The sequence below is a fragment of the Lethenteron reissneri genome, chromosome 4 (genome assembly GCF_015708825.2).
Source record: "Lethenteron reissneri isolate LAM-NWPU_2019-01 chromosome 4, ASM1570882v1, whole genome shotgun sequence".
Classification (NCBI taxonomy): Eukaryota; Metazoa; Chordata; class Hyperoartia; order Petromyzontiformes; family Petromyzontidae; genus Lethenteron; species Lethenteron reissneri.
In genome coordinates, this window is record NC_083782.1 from 2,207,649 (window position 1) to 2,213,648 (window position 6,000).

Sequence of the window (6,000 nt, forward strand, 5' to 3'; positions counted from 1 at the left end):
GCCAGATTTGTGGAGAAGTCTTACTGTTTCGTTCCTTATATAGAGGCGTAGATGTGGTGACCACGCAATGTGGGGTCGCGAGGGTCCTGCATTGGGGACGTTTGGCCAATACTCAAGGGAAGCCAAAGTATCTGGAGAAAATCTATTTTTAGTAAGGGGTCAACACTGCAATCTCCACACAGATGGATTCAAGAATCCATTGCTGTACTGCCGGCTCCTGATAACCTCATCACAACCCAAGCCATCACACAACCGCTGGCATTCCGAAGCAGTCTCCCTTCCAAGGACTAACCAAGCACAGCCCTGCTTCCAGAATCTCACCAAATTGGCCTCCTTGAGGATGACGTGGTCAAGTGTTTTGTGTATCCTGTGACGTACTATCAGGCCCTTTGCTTGTACACCTTGCCTGGCGCAGGTGAAATCACTGGCCCTTGATGGTGGTCGACAGCTGTTGTTGCTGTCCCATTGGTATGCAGCTTCCCTTTTTTATTGCTCAGCATGAGCGATGATAATTACGATGACGACGACGACGATGATGACTTGCATGCGCAGATGTTATTATTCATTTATTGCTCCGAGCTACTGAAGAAGTGTATCACTTCGTCGAGGGACGAACAATAACCTTGCAATCAACTTCATAGACAACAAGTGCGGAATGACAAAACACGCCACAGTATGCACAACCCTCGCTGTGCATGGGCAAAGAATAAACGAATGGCCTTTGTTTTTTGGCCGTGTGTTGGATTGTGAAAAAAAAGAGAAAAGCATTGCACAGCTTTCATTGTTTCCGTGCGCATTTGACGTCGCGCGTCAAATGCGGCATTTCGCGGCGCACTCCAAGTCATTTCACAAACCCAGGCAATGCATTTCGCAAAAAGGACCTCTGTCCGTTCGCACGCGACGCCGTGGCCGCGACGCCCCCCACCCCCAACACGGCAAGGAGGTGTTGTGGTAGAGGCCTCGGGAACGGCTGGGCAAATCTATCTCTGCCTGCCGTTCATTTAATTTAATCTATGTGGCGAGTGTTCTTGAAAAGGTGAAAATTACTTAATCACCCTCAAGCTAAAGTTAATCGTAATAGCTGCTATGATCTTTTTTTTTTAGTTCCGTTAACGTGGCTACTGCCAGTCCCACCACGTATGGCATTTTTGCGAGCTGAAAATGTCAAGCAAATTCGCTGAGGGGGGTGAAAATCTGTCCTCTCTGCCACTTTGGCCCTCCAGCACCCCAAAGGCTTACTTCTTCTCATAGTCACCGATTTCCATCAAATAATCGTTTGCTGCGTCCACGCCATCGTAAAATGAGAGCCTATTTTTGTCACGCTCAGATGTGCACGAGCGATCGTTCAGCGGCAAATTTCTCCCCCCCCCCCAGGCACCATCGCTAACTTTTTACTCGTGACTTTTGCAGCATCAGGGCCATTTCCGGAAGAAGAAAAAAAATGCAGGCAACTAAGTTAGTCCAGTCCTGTCCATCAAACGAGACTTGCGTGTAATTTTCAATAACTTCAGAAAAAAAGTCACCGTGAATCAAGTCCTGTGAAGTGTGCCATTTTTAAATAAGCTATTATTGGACAAGAACATGCGTGCCCAACAGCATTTGTACATTGTTTGCACGTATTTTATTTTTTTTGGTGGGGATTTCATGGCCGATTTTATAAATGTCCTTTTGAATTATCTTTCAGTTAACAGAGGCTCACGTCAATCAGGCAATGGCTTTGGATGATGATGACGCCACTGATTAATATAATTTTCGAACCAATTAATAGTACTTTTCAAACACAGAAACAAAAAAACAGAATGCCTCTTTACACTGTGTTAAGAGTAGTTTTCAAGCTATTTGGCATCCGACATAATTGTAAATATTATCCCTAAGAACCGGAACAGACTGCTCAACCCAATAATCATGAACACATTACGCGTTGTTGTAGAACATTAATGGTAAAATAATATATCAACAGAACTCCATTCAGTGTCTCCACGTAAAAAAAATAGTGTACACATTTTATGGTCCGTAGTCCTATTGACTTTTCAGGCCAATATTATCCAGTATTTTTTTTTTGGGCAAGAAATCTCTGGACCAGATTTCACATTCTGCCAGTGGCTTCTGGTGTGGTGGCGCCAGGGCATAGAAATGCGGAAAATGCAATTGGAAAATTATTGAGTGATAAGGGGGGGGGGGAAGGAGTAGCCTTGAACCCAGCCACCCAGTTTCGATTCCCAGTCATAGCTAACATCATTGAACTGTGAAATTCCTGAACTGGTTCTGCCCCACCCTTTCATTGCACACTGACCAGCGCAGTAAAGTATGGTCAAACAACCATGCCCCCTCCCCCCCGCACGCCCCAGCAGTGGGTCGATAAACGGTTGTAATTAATATCTATAGATCACGTTATAGGTAATGTACAACAAGTTCGTTTAATAACAGGAGATGTCTGTCGGAGGGATGTAACTGGAACACATAGGAGAATACGTGGACCTAGTGCGGCTAATGAAGGTGGTCCTGGATCAATACGTCGAAATAAAAAGGTGGATGAGAGTAGGTTGGACGATGCGAGCAGTAACGAACCGCAAACAACATCGCACATCACAGGGATTCACGGATGCTTAGAATGCACAATATTGTATTTCTGTGGTGTGTTTTCTAACGAATGGAAATGTAGTTTCCCCTTTCATTTCCTACCAATTTTGATGGATATTTGAATGAACACAACCTCCTGGCCGCGACTCACCACTGGGTGAGTGATCCGTAACTGGCCTTGGGCCTTCACCAACCCGCACTGACTGGCGTGGCGAAGTATGGTAAAGCCACAACACAGTGTGGGGAAGCCTTAGCAACGTTTCGACTATATATACATTCATGTTGTAAACTTTATTTTTTACTTACGACTTAGGCGGCAAAGAAATCACACAAACTGATTGGACTCAAAATGGCTTATGAACTAGAAATTGCAAAATAATGTCATGGGAGGACAAAAACATGCACTTTTATTTACGCGTGGCAGCAGTCTCAAATGCAAAAAATACTCGGCCTATTCACGATCCAACAGCGGATTGCTGTAAAATTGTGCGGCAATTACCGTGCAAGTCCTTGTGCTTGCGATAAAAGAGCGTGGTGTAGTGCAAGCCCATTTCCTGTAAAAGGGCCCCCAAAATTGTGGATAAACGAAAACGCTCGCGTTTGGCTGCACGCTGCTTGGCAGGTGAGCAGGGATTGTGAATACGAGTGGCACTCCCCTCCACTGAAGCGTTGTTTTTGTGGCCACTGGGGAAACTTTCTTCCAGGCTTTTTTTTACATATCTGGGCCAGAGAGCCATCACACAAACTCCGGGCATGCAGTAGCAGCAGCAGCAGCAGCGGCGGCGGTTTTTGGCTGGCCATCGAACAAAGACGGTCACGGCATCGTGCACTTTCAGATGCGCTTCTGCGGCCGTCTGGGACGCTCTTCCTTCCCATATTAGGAAGCCACTGAAAGCCTGCACTTTGACATAATCTAGAATGAAAACATATTTCTTTAGAACTGATTTTTGTGTTTAGTTTGTTGTCCTTCCCCCGCACCTCCGATTAGCATAGTTGACTACGTGCAGTGCAAAATAAGTTCAACATACATACATACCACTACCACAAGCGAGCCTCACCAGGGATTTATTAAGCCGGTCCGATACGGCTCAAGAAGATCCAGCTTGTGTTTCCACCGCAGAAGCCATGTCGTGTGTCTCACGTGACGTGCATTGACCCTGTTGCTAACCCCATCCCTTGCCCCGCTTGGCCCTGAACCAGATTCAGACATCATTAGTGGCCAGATCATTCACGGTCAGTTCTGGCTCGGCTCGGATATGCCAGTGGAAAATGGGTCACAGAGCCTGTGCTCCGACACGTTGGCGCTGCCACCGCTTTACTCGTGCAGTGGAGAAACACGAGGATAGAGAGGCGCGATTGGATAGGCGGGAGTGAGAGAGGTGAGGATTCGGGATGCAAAGAGAGACACGAGGAGGGAGAGAGTGGAGAAATTTAAAGTCAGAGATACGAGAAGACAGAGATGGATAGAGGTGCAGGGTGTGAGAGAAACATGAGGGGAGGGACACGTGGAGATAAAGACATGCATGACAGAGGTTGCATGACAGAGGTCACGAAAATAGAAATGTGTCGTTAAACCCGTTGGAGAGTAAAACCACTTTTACAATGTGAGTATGACGTTGATGATGCAAGTTGTAATTGATGATGCTTAATGATGCTAGTTTGTAATTACTGGCGAAACGTCGTACTCGATTGTGAATATTGTGGGTTTGCTCTCCAACACACCGGTGTGCTGTACTAGTGTAGAGGAGAGAAATTACGCGGTGCACACAGTTAAGCGGGTGCAATGGACGGCAAACAGGTGTGCGCATTGCAACATGAGGTGTGCGCATTGCAACACGAGGTGTGCGCGTTGCAACACGAGGTGTGTGCGTTGTAACACGAGGTGTGTGCGTTGCAACACGAGGTGTGTGCGTTGCAACACGAGGTGTGTGCGTTGCAACACGAGGTTTGCACCGACAAACTAACAGTAGTTAAGGGGAGAAGTGGGTGCAACCGAGGTCGAACAGATGCCATGACCGGAGGTTGGCGCCTAGGAGATGGGAGATGGAGAATAATAGCCATTTTCTATACTTTTGAGGCATAATGAAAATTAGGAAATAACACTTAATACCCAGGAACAAAACATACATACAATTGTTACACAGTGGTATTAACGAGGTGGATTATTAACTTTGCTTTTGTGTCCTGGTCACAAAAGCAAAGTTTGTGGGGAATAATCGCCATTTTCAATACTTTTGAGGCATAAGCAATTAGAAAATAACACTTAGTACCCAGGAACAAAAATCGTGTTAATGGAGTGGCAGTACATCCACCGTGGAAATGGAGCGATGGCATCGGTGCACGTACAAGGTGCTGGACGGATTGTTGTGTCGCAGGAAACTGAGAGGTGTTGGTGGTTTGGGTGGTCTTCATCCAGCAATGGATAGATCAGCGGTCGGGAACCTATGGCTCGCGAGCCATATATGGCTCTTTCAGTGACGGCATATGGCTCCCAGACAATTTTGAGTTGAAAAAAATAATAATAATAAAAAAATAAAAAATCAGTTTGGAACTGATTTTAAAATACTGTTTAATAATACTGTGCCATTTTAAAGTAAACAGGAATTAGTTTTGAAGATAAATTTCACGGGTCACGCCTGAATGAAGCTCAACCTCACCACGTATGAACCAGGTCGCATTAAAAGTAAGACATATTTAATTTATTATACGTTAAAAATACTATATGGCTCTCAATGAAATATATTTAGAAATATTTGGCTTTTATGGCTCTCCCAGTCAAAAAGGTTCCCGACCCCTGGGATAGATGTTGGCGCGACAGCCTGGCCTGCTTGACCGCTCACGACGGGCGTGGGAACTGTGAGCCACCGTTTGAGAGACATTTCGTTAATACTCTTAGGTTCTTTTGGTAAAGTCACGTAGGTAAGTTTGATATCTAAGCTTCCTTGTCACATCTCTTTTCTCTCTCTCACCCAAGCCCTGTTTGAATTTTATCCCTACCCTCTCGCGGCCTCCCAACCTCCCCCTCTATGTAATGCCTCGTCACAGAGGCCTGTTTCTCTCTTTCACCTGAGGATGATCGCTTGTTGCTGCGATCGAAACGTCGTGATCTATTATTTATTTAGTTTCCTATCTACGTGACTTCACCGAGAGAACCTAGGAGTATTTCGTTAATAGTTCGCAAAAAATGTGCTCTGTTGGGAAGTAAATACATTTCCGTTATTTATGTTGTAGTCTGTTTTTTTTTAAACATATTATTTAAGCCTTCAGAAGAAACTTCGTGTGCTATGCGTAAAATAAAATGCGCGAGAAAATCGTAATAATAATCGTATAACCCGAGGCTATTGCGCGAAACAGCATGCACACTGTGCCCTTTGTTACCGGGCAATTACAAAAAGCGCTATACACCGCGAGTGCGTACGG